Below are 17359 nucleotides of genomic sequence, written 5' to 3'. Positions count from 1 at the left end.
CTCCGGTTCAAGCTCAACCAATGGGAAAAGAACAACATTCAACAGCCTCCAAATATTGGCTGACAGTTGGCGGCCTTTGCCTGTCTGATCCCCCGCAATCACCCCAGTGTTCCAGCCTCAACGCCAGCACCTTAGCCAATATCTTGGCGTCCACATTTAACAACGCAATAGGTCGGTATAACCCACACTCTGTGGGGTCCTTATTCTTCTTCAACAGAAGGGAAATAGAAGCCTGTGAGTGTAGCAGGCAGGGATCTCATTAAACATACCTAGCAGCAATGAGACCAACTGATCTGCAAGCTTCTTGCAAAATTCCACAGGAAGCACAGAGGGGAAAGGGGTGTAAAATAAAAATTTTAAAAGGATAAAAGTTTCTGTTTCAGATGGACATCTTCCAGTTAGAATTTTCCTTCAGTCTAAATCTCCAGTTGCAGTTTACCTTTGCCTTCAATCTGTAATGGTTTTCATTTTAGACTTATCAGGGTCTAGAGACTTCTGCCTTTAAACAGTAGGCAACAGAGCGGAGAGGGAAAGCTGCTTCCACCTTTTGGGTCCAGTACTTCTCTGTAAATTCACAGTAACAGCAGGCAGCCAAAATATGAGAGAAAACGAGAGAGAGCAATACAGTTTCCCCTTTCGGAGTCAAGGAACTTTATGCTGAGTATCCTTTGAGAAAAAACGCACCTGGCAGGACCCAATTGCTGTCTGTGGCCAGGCAGAATACTGTCCCTGGCCAATCCATTTGCCACCAGCTGAACCAATCCCCCCGATCTCTCGGTGCCATAAAGTCCGGGTTCTGCTGTTCAAAATCTAAAATCCATTCGCACAGTGTACTATTTTGCAACTTCCCCTGCTCGACTTAAAGGGGTAAGTGGCCTAATTCTGCTCCTATGTCTTATGGTATGTCTCCATTAAAGATCTATGGATCAAAAATGATAACAACAAAATTAAAGAAATAGGAAATAAGGGAATCAAGAGGAAGGGCCCTTTTACCTGACTGAGCATTGATGATCAGGTTATTGGTAAGTGCTATTGAAAGCACTGTTGACAACAGCTTCCAGCTGCTGATTACAAATATCCTGATAGTGCAGTAATTGGCTGGGATTAGATGTGTCCTGTATTTTTATGGACAGGATCCACATTGCTGGGTAAGTACCAATGTTGTAGCTGTACTAGAACAGCTTGACTTGAGGGGAAGTTAGTTCTGTAGCGCATATCTTCAGCACTAAAACCAGGACAGTCAGGGCTCATAGCCTTTGCAGTGTCCACCGAATTCAGCCATTTAGAATTATAGAATGATGTATCACAAAAGGAGGGCAAGTGGCCCATGTTGCCTATGCCAGCCCTTTGAAAGAACTACCTAATTAGTTCCACTCCCCTGGTCATTAGCCATAGTCCAATAATTTTTTTCTGTTTCAAGTATTTGAACAATTCCCTTTTCTGCCACTCTTTCAGGCAGTGCATTCCAGATGGCAGCTCGCTGCATAAATGTTCTATTTAACCCTGTAGGCTCTGGTTCTTTTCCCGATTACCTTAAATCTAGGACTTCTGGCTACTAACCCTTCTGGAAACAGTTTTTTCCTAATTTACTTTGAGAAAACCCTTCATGATTTTGAACACCTTCACCTCCTCCAAACTCTCTTTACTGTAAGGAGCAGAACTCCAGCTTCTCCAGTCTCTTGTCATGACTGACGTCTTTCATCCCTGATCATGGTCTAGCAAATCAGCATTGCACCATCGCTCAGGCCTTAAATTCCTTCCTAACATGTGGTTCACAGAATTGGACACAATACTTGAACTGACCAGAAATTTATAAAGTTTTAGCAAATCATGTGTTTTGTACTCAATACCTCTATATTAATAAGGCTAAGGATCACACATGCTTTTTTAATAGCTTTCTCCACTTATTCTGTTGTTTACCCCCCATATCTCTCGGTTCCTACACCCTCTTTAAAATTGTACCATTTAATTTATATTGTCTCTTGATATTTTTCCATTATTATGTGTCATCTGATTGAAATTTGCACTCGTCCGATTCAGCATTTTCATCTTTGATATTGTTTTCGATAACTATCCTGAACCTGCTGATATGCTTCCCAACAGGCAAGAAAGCTGGTTAGCAAACAGGAAGCTAAAAGTTGGAATAAATGGGTCTTTTTCTGATCGGCAGGCAGTGATTAGTGGGGTACCACAGAGAGCTCTACTAGGACCCCAACTGTTATATTATATATTCATGATTTTTGGATGAGGGGACTAAACATAATTATCTCCATATTTGCAGATGATACAAAGTTGGGTGGGAGGGTGAGCTGTGAGGAGGATGCAGACATGCTTCAGCGGGATTTGGACAAGCAGAGTGAGTGGGCATAGGCATGGCAGATGCAGTATAATGTGGATAAATGGTTAGCACTATGGCTCCACAGTGCCAGGGTCCCAGGTTTGAATCCCGGCTTAGGTCACTTTCTGTGCGGAGTCTGCACGTTCTCCCTGTGTCTGCCTGGGTTTCCTCCTGGAGCTCCGGTTTCCTCCCACAAGTCCCGAAAGATGTGCTATTAGGTAATTTGGACATTCTGAATTCTCCCTCTGTGTACCCGAACAGGCGCTTGAATGTGGCGACGAGGAGCTTTTCACAATAACTTCATTGCAGTGTTAATGTAAACCTACTTGTGACAATAAAGATTATTATTATATTATTATTATTACTCTCTCAGGTACAACAGGCAGTAAAGAAGGTAAATTGTATATTATCCTTCATAGGGAAAGGATTTGAGTGTAGGAATAGGGACGTTTTACTACAACTGTATTGGGCATTGGTGAGGCCATAACTGGAGTATTGTATACAAGCAAATTACTGCGGATGCTGGAATTTGAAACCAAAAAGAAAATGCTGGAAAATCTCAGCAGATCTGGCAGCATCTGTAGGGAGAGAAAAGAGCTATCATTTCGAGTCCAATGACTCTTTGTCAAATAAAGACCGAGAAAGTGGGAAATAGTTATACTGTGGAGTGAGAATGAAAGATGAGTCATAGCCACAGAAACCCAGGGAAATCGAGTGCTAATGGCCACAGAAACCAAGGGGAAAGAGTGCTAATGGCAATCCCCAGAGAGAACAAAACATGTGAAAGGCCAACAGCAGAGAAACTGACATCAGAGGGTAAACTCTGACAGATGTAGATGTAGGGGAAAGCAAAGTGGAGATAGGGTAAGGAAAGATGGATAAGATTGTGTGGGTGGGGGGGTGTTAATATATATTACGAAAGAAAGAAATGGTAAAAGACAGTTAAAATACAATGGGATGAAAACAAATGGGTCGAGGTAGAGTGGAGCTAATCATCTGAAGTTGTTGAATTCGATGTTGAGACCGGAAGGCTGCAGCGTGCCTAACCGGAAGATGAGATTTTGGCGCACTGACCTCTACCTCGCAGAGGCTGAGCGCCAACTCTCAGATACTTCCTCCTACCTCCCCCTGGACCATGACCAGACCTACTGAACATCAAGCCATTATCTCCAACACCGTTAGTGACCTCATTTCCTCCGGATGCCTTCCCCCTATTGCTTCCAACCTCATAGTCTCCCAACCACGCACAGCCCGCTTTTACCTACGTCCCAAAATCCACAAAAGGGACTCTCCCGGCAAGCCCATTGTGTCAGCATGTTCCTGCCCCACCGAAGTTATTTCCTCTTATCTTGACTCCATCCTCACTCCTCTGGTCCATTCCCTCCCCACCTACATCCGGGATTCCTCTGATGCCCTGCGTCATATTGACAGCTTCCTGTTCGCGGGCCCTAACCGCATTATATTCACCATGGATGTGCAATCTCTCTACATCTCCATCCCACACCAGGATGGCCTGAGAGCTCTTCACTTCTTTCTCGAAAAGAGGTCGGGACAGTTCCCACCCACCACCACTCCTCCGCCTGGCTGAACTGGTTCTATCTCTCCATAATTTCTCCTTTAACTCATCCCACTTTCTCCAAATCAAAGGTGTAGCAATGGGTACCCACATGGGTCATAGCTCTGCTTGCCTTTTTATGGGGTATGTGGAGCATTCCTTGTTCCAGACCTACCCGGGTCCCCTCCCACAACTCCTTTACTGGTACATTGATGACAATTTTGGTGTTGCTTCATGCTCTCGTCCGGACCTGGAAAAATTAATCAACTTCGCTTCCAGTTTCCACCCCTCCATCACTTTCACCTGGTCCATCTCAGACACTTCCCTTCCCGTCCTTAATCTTTCTGTCTCCATCTCCGGCAATAGACTATCCATGAATATCCACTACAAGCCCACTGACTCCCACAGATATCTGGACTACAGCTCTTCACACCCTACACCCTGTAAGTACTCCATCCCTTTCTCTCAACACCTTCACCTCTGTCGCATTTGTTCCGATGATGCCGCTTTCCAAAATGGTGCTTCGAGAATGTGTTCCTTCTTCCTCAACCGTGATTTCCCTCCTACAGTTGTTGACAGGGCCCTCAACAACATGCGGTTCATCTCCCGCGCCACTACACTCGCCCCCTCCCCTCCCTCTCAGAACAAGGATAGAGTCCCCTTCGTTCTCACATTTAATCCCACCAGCCTCCGTATGCAAAGCATAATCCTCCAACATTTTCGCCAACTCCAGCATGATGCCACCACCAAACACACCTTCCCTTCACTCCCGCTCAGCATTCCGCAGAGACCGTTCCCTCTGAGATAATATAGTCCACTCTTCAACCATACCCAGTACCTCTCCCATCAAGCATGGCACCTTCCCATGCAATCGCAGAAGGTGTAACACCTGCCCCTTTACCTCTTCCATGCTTAACATTCCAGGCCCAAAACACTCATTCCAGGTTGAGCAGCGTTTCACTTGCATCTCTTCCAATTTAGTCTATCGCATTCGCTGCTCCCAATGTGGTCTCCTCTCTATCGGAGCGACCAAACGCAGACTGGGTGATCGCTTTGTTGAACATCTCCGGTCTGTGCGCATTCAGGATCCTGACCTTCCCGTTGCTTGCCATTTTCACAAAAGACCCTGCCTCCATGCCCATATGTCTGTCCTTGGCCTGCTGCAATGTTCCAGTGAAGCTGAACGCAAACTGGAGGAACAACATCTCATCTTCCAGTTAGGCACGCTATCGCCTTCCGGTCTCAACATCGAATTCAACAACCTCAGATGATTAGCTCCACTCCACCTCGACCAATTTGTTTTCATCCCATTTCATTTTAACTGTGTTTTACCATTTCTTTCTTTCGTAATATATTAACCCCCGCCCCCCGCACCATCTTATCCACCTTTCCTTACCTTTTCTCCACTTTGCTTCCCCCACATCTATATCTGTCAGAGTTTACCCTCTGATGTCAGTTTCTCTGCTGTTTGGCCTTTCACATGTTTTGTTCTCTCTGGGGACTGCCATTTCCCCTTGGTTTCTGTGGCCATTAGCACTCGGTTCCCCTGGGTTTCTGTGGCTATGACTCATCTTTCATTCTCACTCCACAGTATAAATATTCCCCACTTTTTCTGTCTGTTAGCTTTGACAAAGAGTCATTGGACTCGAAATGTTAGCTCTTTTCTCTCCCTTCAGGTGCTGCCAGACCTGCCGAGATTATCCAGCATTTTCTTTCTGGAGTATTGTGTTGGCTATGCAGTTTTGGTGTCCTTATCTGAGGAAGGATGTTCTTGCTATGGAAACAGTGCAGAGAAGGTTTACCAGGCTGATTCCTGGGATGGTGGGACTGTCATGTGAGGAGAGACTAAATCGGTTGGGGATCATATTCATTTGGAATTTTGAAGATTGAGAGGGGATCTCATAGAAACCTATAAAATTCTAGCAGGATTAGACAGAGTAGATTCAGAATGAATGTTCCCGATGATGGTGGAGTCCAAAACTAGGGGTCATAGTTTGAGGATTAGGGGTAAATCTTTTAGAACTGAGGTGAGGAAAGATTCCTTCTACCAGAGAGTGGTTAATCTGTGGAATTCGCTACCACAGAAAGTAGTTGAGGGCAAAACATTGTGTAATTTCAAGAAGGAATTACATATAGCTCTTGGGGCTAAAGGGATCAAGGGATATGGGGGAAGGTGGGATCAGGGTATTGAACTTGATGATCGGCCATGATCATGATGATTGACGGAGCAGGCTCGAAGGGCCGAATGGCCTTCTCCTGCTTCTATGTTTCTATATCATGTGAATTTCCCATGGTTTCTTCTGCGGTGCCCGTCGTGGCGGATTGGGAAATCTGCTGGAGGCTGGCATGAAACTGATTTGTATTCTGCCAATGGAGGACAATCGGAATTTTTCACCCATGCCCGATTCTCCATGACACCAGCGGGAAAACATGCTGGTGCAAAACACATCTGGAACGACATGGTGCGCAGATGTCGCGACTACCTAAATGATGCTTGCTGGGGCTGCCTATGGTGTTCAGAATGGCCCCCAGCAACCCTGGACCCTAGAATGCCACAGCAGTGATTCGGCAAATAATAATAATCGCTTATTGTCACAAGTAGGCTTCAATTAAGTTACTGTGAAAAGCCCCTAGTCGCCACATTCCGGCGCCTTTTCGGGGAGGCTGGTATGGGAATTGAACCCGTGCTGCTGGCCTTGTTCTGCATTACAAGCCAACTGTATAGCCCACTGTGCTAAACCAGCCCCTACAGGTTCAGTGTCATCAAGTATGTTCATCCTCCAGCCTCAGAATGTTCCTGGAGATCTATTTGCTTTCGCAGGAGGTCCATCTTCTTTCTTCAATAGTGGGTCAGTGATGTTAAGTGTCTTTTCAATATGGTGCTTGGATACAACGGTGGACTACTCAACATCAGGCCTGCCCCACCACAGAATATTCTGTGGGAAATATGCCACATTCCATCTCCCGGCAAGAGACGTAGTCTCAGATGAGCGAATTACATCCATGGTTGCAAAATGACCAAGGCTGGGACCTGAATATTCAAGGATATTTGACATTTCCGAAGGATGGAAAGAAAGAGAAAATGAGGTGGGGTGTCTCTGTTAATAAAGAATGAGATCAGTACAGTAGTGAGAAATGATCTTGGATTGGAGGATCAAAATATATAATCAGTTTTGTTGGGGATAAGAAATGGCAAAGGAAATAAATCACAAGTGGGTCCCCTGACAGTAACTACACTATCAAACAAGAGTATAAATCAAGAAACAATGGGGGCATGTAAGAAATGTAGATTAGATGAGTCAAATTAGCAAAAGTAGCCTGGAGGATGAGTTCACAAAGTGTATTTGGGATAGTTTGTTAGAAACCAACCGGGGACAGGCTGTTTTAGACTTGGTAATAAGACAGGATTAATTAATGACTTCATAGTAAAGGATCCTCTCGGTAAGATAGAATTTCACGTTCAGTTTGAGGTTGAGAAATTTGGGTCTGAGATTAGTTTCTTAAACTTAAGTAAAAGCAATTACAAGGATATGAAAACAGTGTAGGCTAGCGTGGAATGGGAAAATTGGTTAACGGTTGAGCTGGTAGAGATGCAGTGGCAGGCATTTAAGGAGATATGTCATAACTTTCAAAAATATATATATTTCGTTGAGAAAGAAATATGCTATGAGAAGGATGCAGCATTCTTGGCTAGCCAAGGAAGTTAAGGGTGGTATCAGACTGAAAGAAAAGGTGTACAATACAGAAAAGATTAGTGGTAGTCCAGAAGATTGGGACCATTTTAGAAACCAGCAGAGGATGACTTGAGAAAAATTGGAGGATCAGAGAAAATGAGCAAGAAATGTAAAAACAGATGACAAAAGCTTCAACAAGTTTATGAAAAGGAAGAGAGTAGCTAAAGTAAACATTGGTCCCTTAGAGGGTGAGACTGGGGAATTAATAATGTGGACCAAGGGAATGGCAGAGACTTTGAACAAGTCTTGAGTATTTTGTATCTGTCTTCATAGTAGGAGACCCAGCATCTCAAGAATAGTAGAAAAGCAGGGGGGAAAAGAAGAGAAGAACCTCAAACAATCATGACCACTAGAGAAAAAGTACTAGGAAAATTAATGGTACCAAAAGTTGACAAGTCCCCTGGACCTGGTGGCCTGCATCCCAGGGTCTTAAAGTCATTCATTGTAATATTGCAAAATTCCCTAGATTCTTGAAAGACTCCAGGGGATTGGAAAGCTGTAAAAGAAAGGAGGGAGACCGAAAGTGCTAGAATTCTTTATTAATGAAGTAGGAGCTGGATTCTTCAAAACTTATAATGTAATGGAATCAGGCTGAGCCAAAATGGTTTTGAGAAAGGGAAATCATGTTTGACAAATGTATTTGAATTCTTTGAGGATATTACAAGCAGGGTGGATAAAGGAAAACCAGTGAATTTGGATTTCCAAAAGGCATTCAGTAAGGGGCGACATAAAAGGTTACTGCATAAGATAGGAGCTCAGGGTGTTGGGGTGAACAATTAGCATGGATAGAGGATTGGCCAATTAACAGGAAACCGAGTTGGGATAAATGAGTCATTTTCAGGATGGCAAACTAATTAGTGGAATGCCACAGGGATCCATACTGGGGCCTAAACTATTTATGATCTATACTATTAACTTGGATGAAGGGTCATACTGTATTGTAGCCAAGCTTGCTGTTCTTGACTTCCGGGTGCGGCTATGCAGAGCTAGGTCGCATGTTCGGTAGCTCCCGCTTGGAACGGACTTTTGGGCTCTTTAGAGGGCCCCCACTGCATTTGTTCGACATTTCCCGGTGTGGGAAGAAGACTGCAACATTCCCCCGACAGTGTCCCCCAGGAATGGTATGTCTCTTGGTTACCAGACCCGGCAGAAACAGTAAAAGATTTGGCTGTAACTGCAGGATAAACAGAGCCTCTTCCAGCATGCAGGCGGGGGAAGGGCAAGCTTAAAGCTGCAAGCTGACTTGAGGGCCTTTATTAAAGGTGAATTCTAGCAGCAGAGGGAACAACTGTGAAAAGATCTACCAAGGCCACTGAAGAAGCGGGGACGAGGCTTCCGGTGGCGGCCATGGAGGAGTAGGTTGCGGATTCGGCAGCTCCCGTCTGGAACGGACTCTCAGACCTTTTTCAGGAGTTTCCACAGACTTTTTGGGGCAGATTGGTGAAGCGAACACTGCCAAAAGGATTCCCTCTCGAGACTTCCGGTTGCGGCTATGCAGAGCTAGGTCGCACATTCGGCGGCTCCCGCAAAAACAGACTTTTGGGCTCTTTTCAGGGCCCCCAAGGGCACTTTTTCGACGTTTCCCGGTGTGGGAAGGAGTTAATAATAACTCCCCGTCAGTATATGGCTTTAACTAGGAGCGGGGCGACAAAAAAGGTGGTGGTGGACCTGAAGAAGGGAGGGAAGAAGGACAAAATGGCGGCGGGCGGTGACCAGGCAGCGTGGAGGCAGTGGGCGGAGGAGCAACAGGAGGGTATCCAGCACTGACTCAGAGAGATTAAAACGGACCTGATAGAGCCGACGAAGGCTTCTATTGATAAGCTGCTGGAGACACAGACGGCCCAGGGGGTGGCGATCCGAGATCTTAGGCCTGGCGGTAAAGGTGGAGGCGCACGCGGCGCTCCAGAAGAAATGGCAGGAGCGGTTCGAGGAGATGGAGAATCGGTCGAGGCGGAAGAATCTGTGGATTCTGGGCCTCCCGGAGGGGCCGGATGTGGGGACCTATGTGGTCACCATGTTGAACTCGCTGATGGGAGCGGGGTCCTTCCAGGGGCCCCTAGAGCTGGAAGGGGCCCATAGAGTGTTGGTGAGGAGGCCCAAGGCTAACGAGCCTCCACGGGCGGTGCTGGTGCTGTTCCATCGGTTCGTCGATCGGGAGTGTGTGCTCAGGTGGGCCAAGAAGGAGAGGAGTTGCAGGTGGGAGAACGCGGAGGTTCGGATATACCAGGACTGGAGTGCGGAGGTGGCGAAGAGGAGGGCCGGGTACAATCGAGCGAAGGCGGTGCTGCACAGGAAGGAGGTGAAGTTTGGCATGTTGCAGCCGGCGCGACTGTGGGTTACCTACAAGGACCGGCACCATTATTTTGAGTCTCCGGAGGAGGCGTGGGCCTTTGTTCAGGCCAAGAAGCTGGACACAGACTGAGGATCGGGATGGGCGATTGGGGACTGCGGTGGATATGTTATGCCTATTTTTGGTTCGGCGGGGGGGGGGCCTTTGCATTGTTTTGGGTTTCTTTTTCTCTGTGTTTTTCTCTTTCGGGTTGGGGAGGGTAGATGGGGCGTGTTGGGCACTGTTTTGGTTGGTAGCGGGGCCTGGTAGGTGGAGAGCGCGGGCTTTCTTCCCACGCCGAAGACTGGGGGGAGGAGCGGCCGGGGCGGGGAAGCGAGGATTGTTTCCCGCGCTTAGAACGGAGGGGGAAGGGGGAGAGCCTGTGGAGGGGGAGCAGGAGAGGAGGGTGTGCCACACAATGGGAGGGGTCGAAGGGGAGGCGGGAATGGCCGGGGTCAGCAGGAGTCAGCTGACTTGCGGAAATGCAATGGGGGGGAGTAAACCAGCTAGGATGGGTCCTAGCCGGGGGGGGGGGGGGGGGGGGGGATCGAGTTGCTGCTGCTAAGGTCAAGGAGGAGCTGGAGCGAGTGGGGGGGGGGAGGGGAGAGTCGACACGGGGGGGGGGGGGGGGGGGGGGGGGGCTGTGGGGAACGGGCCGGGTGTGGCTTGCGGGCACGTGACTGGCCGAGGAGGGGTCATGGCGATTCGCCGGGGGAGGGGTAGCCCCCTGATCCGGCTGATAACCTGGAATGTAAGGGGACTGAATGGGCCGGTTAAGTGGGCCCGCGTGTTCGCGCACCTGAAGGGGCTCAAGGCGGATGTCGTTATGCTCCAGGAGACACACCTGAAGGTGGCAGACCAGGTAAGACTGAGGAAAGGGTGGGTAGGTCAGGTGTTTCACTCGGGGCTAGATGCCAAAAATCGAGGGGTGGCGGCGATCTTGGTGGGAAAGAAGGTGTCATTCGAGGCGTCGAGCATTGTGGCAGATAATGGCGGTAGGTACATAATGGTAAGTGGTAAGTTGCAGGGAGAGAGGGTGGTACTGGTCAATGTGTATGCTCTGAACTGGGACGATGCGGGTTTTATGCGGCGTATGTTGGGTCGGATCCTAGACTTGGAAGTGGGGGGCCTGTAATGGGGGGAGACATTAACACGGTATTGTATCCGGCACTGGATCGCTCCAGGTCTAGGACGGGTAGGAAGCCGGCGGCGGCTAGAGTGTTGAGGGGATTTATGGACCAAATGGGAGGGGTGGACCCTTGGAGATTTGCAAGGCCGGGGGCTAGGGAATTTTCATTCTTCTCACATGTCCATAAAGCTTATTCTCGAATCGACTTTTTCATTTTGAGTAGGGCGCTGATAGCGAGAGTAGAGGATACCGAGTATTCGGCAATAGCCATTTCGGACCACGCCCCGCATTGGGTGGACTTGGAGATGGGGGAGGAGAGGGACCAGCGCCCGCTGTGGCGCTTGGAGGTGGGGCTGTTGGCGGACGAGGAGGTGAGCGAGCGGGTCCGAGGAAGTATAGAGCGGTACTTGGAGACCAACGACAATGGGGAGGTCCGAGTGAGGATGGTATGGGAGGCACTGAAGGCGGTGATGAGGGGAGAGCTGATCTCCATTAGGGCCCTCAAGGAGCGCGGGGGGAGAGGGAGAGGCTGGTGGGGGAGATGGTGAGGGTAGACTGGAGGTATGCGGAAGAGCCTGAGGAAGGATTGTTGAGGAAGAGGCGCAGCCTCCTGGCCGAATTCGACCTGGTGACCACCAGGAAGGCGGAGGTGCAGTGGAGGAAGGCCCAGGGGGCGGTCTACGAGTATGGGGAAAAGGCAAGCCGGATGCTGGCGCATCAGCTTCGGAAGCGGGACGCAGCTAGGGAGATCGGGGGAGTTAAGGACAGGGGAGGGAGCGTGGTGCGGAGTGGGGTTGGCATCAATGGGGTCTTCAGGGACTTCCACGAGGAATTGTACCGATCCGAGCCCCCACGGGAGGAGGGAGGGATGGCCCGTTTCCTGGACCAATTGAGGTTTCCAAAGGTGGAAGAGGGACTGGTGGCGGGACTGGGGGCCCCGATTGGGCAGCACGGTAGCATTGTGGATAGCACAATTGCTTCACAGCTCCAGGGTCCCAGGTTCGATTCCGGCTTGGGACACTGTCTGTGCGGAGTCTGCACATCCTCCCCGTGTGTGCGTGGGTTTTCTCCGGGTGCTCCGGTTTCCTCCCACAGTCCAAAGATGTGCAGGTTAGGTGGATTGGCCATGATAAATTGCCCTTAGTGTCCAAAATTGCCCTTAGTGTTGGGTGGGGTTGGGTGAGGTTACTGGGTTATGGGGATAGGGTGGAGGTGTTGACCTTGGGTAGGGTGCTCTTTCCAAGAGCTGGTGCAGACTCGATGGGCCGAATGGCCTCCTTCTGCCCTGTAAACTCTATGTAAAAAAAAAAAAAAAAGGATAGGAAGCATGCAGGCGGGGAAGGCACCGGGGCCGGACGGTTTCCCGGTCGAGTTCTATAAAAAATATATGGACCTGTTGGGCCCGCTGTTAGTTAGGACCTTTAATAAGGCAAGGGAGGGGGGGCTTTACCCCCGACGATGTCCCGGGCACTGATCTCCGTGATCCTGAAGCGGGACAAGGATCCCCTGCAATGTGGGTCATACAGACCGATTTCCTTGCTAAATGTAGATGTCAAGGTACTGGCGAAGGTCTTAGCCACGAGGATTGAGGATTGTGTGCCGCAGATCATCCATGAAGACCAGACGGGGTTTGTGAAGGGGAGACAGTTGAACGCGAATGTGCGGATGCTTTTGAACGTTATCATGATGCCGGCGAGGGAGGGGGAGGCGGAGATAGTGGTGGCGATGGACACTGAGAAAGCCTTCGATAGGGTAGAGTGGGGCTACCTGTGGGAGGTGCTGAAGAGGTTCGGGTTTGGGGAGGGGTTTGTCAGGTGGGTTAGGCTGTTGTATGAGGTCCCGAGCATAGGGTGTCGCTTTATGCGGACGACCTGCTGCTGTATGTGCCGGACCCAGTGGGAGGAATGCCAGAGGTAATGAAGATCCTTAGGGAATTCGGGGACTTTTCGGGGTACAAGCTCAATATGGGGAAGAGCGAGCTGTTCGTAGTTCAGCTAGGGGACCAGGAGAGGGGGATTGGCGAGCTCCCACTAAAAAGGGTGGAGAGGAGCTTCAGGTATTTGGGGGCCCAGGTGGCCAGGAGCTGGGGGGCCCTGCATAGGCTTAGCTTTACAAGGCTGGTGGAGCAAATGGAGGTTGAGTTCAAGAGGTGGGACGCGTTGCCGCTGTCCTTGGCGGGTAGGGTGCAGTCAATCAAAATGACGGTGCTCCCAAGGTTTTTGTTCCTGTTCCAGTGCCTCCCCGTGCTTATCCCGAAGGCTTTTTTCAGGCGGGTTAACAGGAGTATAACGGGGTTTGTGTGGGCGCGAGGGACTCTGAGGGTGAGAAGGGTGTTCCTGGAGCGGAGTAGAGATAGGGGGGGGCTGGCGCAGCCCAACCTCTGTGGGTACTACTGGGCCGCCAATGCGACGATGGTGTGCAAGTGGGTGATGGAGGGGGAGGGGGCTGCATGGAAGAGGCTGGAGACGGCGTCCTGTGTGGGTATGAGTCTGGGGGCGCTGGCAACGGCGCCGCAGCCGCTTCCTCCAAGGAGGTATACCACGAGCCCGGTGGTGGTGGCGGCCCTCAAAATTTGGCGGCAGTGGAGGCGGCATAGGGGGGAAGTTGGGTCCTCGGCATGGACCCCATTACGGGGGAACCACCGGTTCGCCCCAGGAAGAACAAGTGGAGGGTTTTCGGGGTGGCACAGGGCAGGGATACGAAAGTTGGGGGACCTGTTTGTGGACGGGAAGTTCGCGAGCTTGGGTGAGCTGAAGGAGAAGTACGGGCTCCCCCCAGGGAACACCTTCAGGTACTTACAGGTAGGTGTTTGCCAGACGGCAGATGTAGGAATTCCCGCGGCTACTGCCACACACAGTACAAGACAGGGTGCTCTCGGGGGTGGGGAGGAGGTCTCGGAAACTTACCAGGTGATGCAGGAGGAGGATGAGCCCTCAGTGGTGGAGTTGAAAGGTAAGTGGGAGGAGGAGTTGGGAGAGGAGATCGAAGAGGGGACGTGGGCAGATGCCCTAGGGAGGGTGAATTCTTCCTCTTTGTGCGCGAGGCTCAGCCTCATACAGTTTAAGGTGCTGCACAGGGCACACATGACCGGGACAAGGATGAGCCGGTTCTTTGGGGGTGAGGACAGGTGTGTTAGGTGCTCAGGGAGCCCAGCAAATCACACCCATATGCCCTGGGCATGCCCAGCGCTGGAGGAATTTTGGAAGGGCGTAGCGAGGACGGTGTCGAGGGTGGTAGGATCCAGGGTCAGACCGGGCTGGGGGCTTGCAATATTTGGGGTGGCAGAGGAGCCGGGAGTGCAGGAGGCGAAAGAGGCCGGAATTCTGGCCTTTGCGTCCCTGGTAGCCCGGTGAAGGATTCTCCTTCAGTGGAAAGATGCGAGGCCCCCGAGCGTGGAATCCTGGATCAGCGATATGGCGGGGTTCATTAAATTGGAGAGGGTGAAATTTGCCTTGAGAGGGTCAGTACAAGGGTTCTTTAGGCGGTGGCAACCGTTCTTAGACTTTCTGGCAGAACAATAGACGTTGGTCAATGGCAGCAGCAGCTCGGGGGGGGGTTTACTTTATTTTCGTTTATGTTATTTACACTGGAGGGTCTGAGGGGGTGTATACACCTGTTGTGTTACGTCGGGGTGTTAATGTTAATTTATTATTTATGTACAGGGGGGGAGGGGTTTGGAGGGTTGCTTTTTTAGATTGTGCTTTGTACTTAACCCTGTTGGGTTCTTTTTTCTTTCTCATTTTGTTATTGATATTTTATGAAAACCTTTAATAAAAATTCTTTTTTAAAAAAGGCTTGCTGTTCTTACAAAGATAGGTAGGAAAGCAAGTTGTGAGGAGGATACAAAGAATCTGCAAAGCAATTGATAGGTTAGATGAATGGGCAAAAATTTGCCAGATGAAATATAAGATGGAAAAATGAGCTTGTTCATTTTGGCAGAGAAAATAGAAGAGTATAATATCATTTAAATATATAAAGACTGTAGACTGCTGCAGGGCAGAGGAATCTGGGTGTCCCTGTACATGAATCACAAAATGTCCACATGCATGTACAGCAAATAATTCAGAAGGCAAATGGAATGCTGGCCTTCATTGCAAGAGGAATGGAGTATAAAAGTAGTGCTACAACTGTACAGGGCATTGGTGGATCTGGAGTACTGTGTACATTTTTATTCTCACTAGAAGCAGTTTAGAGAAGGTGCACTAGGCTGACTCTGTATAAATTTAATGGCCACAAGAGCAGGTCAGAAACTGGGATTTCTGCAGTAAACAACTCACTTCCTAACTGCACAAAGCCTGTCCATCACCTACAAATTGAGAGTGTGATTGAATACTCTCGATTTGCCGAGACAAATGCAGCCTAAACAACACTGAAGTAGCTTGACACTATCTAGGACAAAGCAGCCTGTTTAATTGCCATCCCAACCAATCCCCTTAAACATTCACTCCCATCTCCAGTTGTGCACAGTGACAGGAGTGTATATCATCTGCAAGATGCACAGCAGTAACTTGCAAAGCCCTTTTCAAAAATATCTTCAAAACCCGCAACCTCTTCCACCAAGTAGGACAAGGGCAGCAAGTGTGTGGGTACATCACCACCTTTGAGTTTCCCTTTAAGCCACGCACCATCCTTCTTGGAACTGTATCACTGTTACTTCATTGTTGCTGGGGTAAATACCTGGAACTCCCTTCCTAACAGCACTTAGGGTGCAGCTGAATCACATGGACTACGGGAGTACATGAAGGTAGATCGTTACCACTTTCTCAAGAGCAGTTAGAATAGGTTATAAATGTTGGTCTTAGCAGCAATGCTCACATCCCAGGAAGGAATAAAAATAAATCACATCTATAAACTTAAGGAAGCATACTATAAATGTCTAGTGCATGATGCGCTGCAGTAGTTTATGGGAAAATTAAATCTAAATAACATTGAGATTCGTAACAATCAAACTTCTATTGCATTTGTGTATTACACATTGCTTTATCCCATTTTGTAATGTCCATGCTGTACAGATACTGATGAATAGACATGCTATATATTTTTTAAAATATATTTTATTCCACACATACCCCACATCAACAAACTACACAGTCCATCAAAGCATTGACAACAGTTTGTACAGTTTCCCCCTTTTAACCCCCCCCCCCCCCGCCCCCCATGCGATGAACAGCTCATCAAATAAAGTCATGATGGCCTCCACCACACCTCAAATCCCTCTTCTGATCTCGTCAACTCAAATTTAATCTTCTCCGGCCGGAGAAAATCGTACAAGTACGCCAGCATCCCCAGTGACGTATCCGACCTCCAATTCATGAAGATCCTTCCCCGGGCAATTAGAGAGGCGATGAAACTACATCGACCCCCTTCCCCTCCAGCAGCTCCTGCTCCTCCAAAGCCCCAAAGATCGCCACTCCTTAGTGTTTGGCCTGACCTCATCCCCCATTATCCTAGATAACGTCACAAACACCGCCTCCCAAAAGCTCTCCAGCATCACGCAACCCCAGAACATGTGAGCATGATTTACTGGCCCCCACCCACACTCCTCATACCTACCGGTCACCCTCTGGAAGAAACCAATCATCCTCACCTGAGTCATGTGTACCTTGGGCACACTTGTACCCCCCTCCCTTCTGCCTCTGCCTCTGTAGCAGAGCCCTTTTCACCCTTGGTACCTTCCCCCCCCCCCCCAATATAAACTCCAAAGCCAGTGCCTCCAATCTCTGGAAGAAGGCCTTTGGGAAAACAACCGGGAGGGTCTGAAAGACAAACCGGAACCGTGGCAGCACAGTCATCTTTTGCCACCTGCACCCTTCTTACCAAAATCAAGTGCAATGCATCCCACCACTTGAGATCCCACTACACCTCCTCCACTAACGCTGTCAAGTTCCACCTGTGCATCGTGGCCCACTCATGCGTCGTCACCTGAATCCTCAAATACCTAAACTGCTCTCTTGCCACCTTAAACAGTAGTACCCCTAAATTGGTCCCCTGCTCTGCTGATTTTATTAGAGTTGAATTACATGAATTACCAGCACTAATTTAATGAAATTGATAAATAATATATCTAAGGTATAAAATTCTGTGTTTTATCTATTTACTTGTTGAACTACAAACAAAAGCTTCTGTTCGTCAGAACAATTCCGGTATAAGATCTGGAGCTGAAGCATTAGCCTATCTCTTGATAAATGCCTGAACACCTTTTGTGTATATCCAGCATGTGTTGTTTTTACTTTGTGTGTAGTTGTGAGGTACGATTGGTAAGCAACTTTTCTTG

The 17359-nt window shown here is 48.9% G+C and overlaps 1 protein-coding gene across 3 annotated transcripts in view; it reads left to right on the top strand.

Annotated features, from left to right (window-relative positions):
• traf3ip1 (TNF receptor-associated factor 3 interacting protein 1) overlaps positions 1-17359 on the top strand; it is a 290175-nt gene that overhangs the window by 267760 nt on the left and 5056 nt on the right. The window lies entirely within an intron of this gene.

The sequence above is a fragment of the Scyliorhinus torazame genome, chromosome 2 (genome assembly GCF_047496885.1).
Source record: "Scyliorhinus torazame isolate Kashiwa2021f chromosome 2, sScyTor2.1, whole genome shotgun sequence".
NCBI classification, from domain to species: domain Eukaryota; kingdom Metazoa; phylum Chordata; class Chondrichthyes; order Carcharhiniformes; family Scyliorhinidae; genus Scyliorhinus; species Scyliorhinus torazame.
Note: the sequence above shows the minus strand (reverse complement) of the source record. Positions and strands in the feature narration are given on the sequence as shown.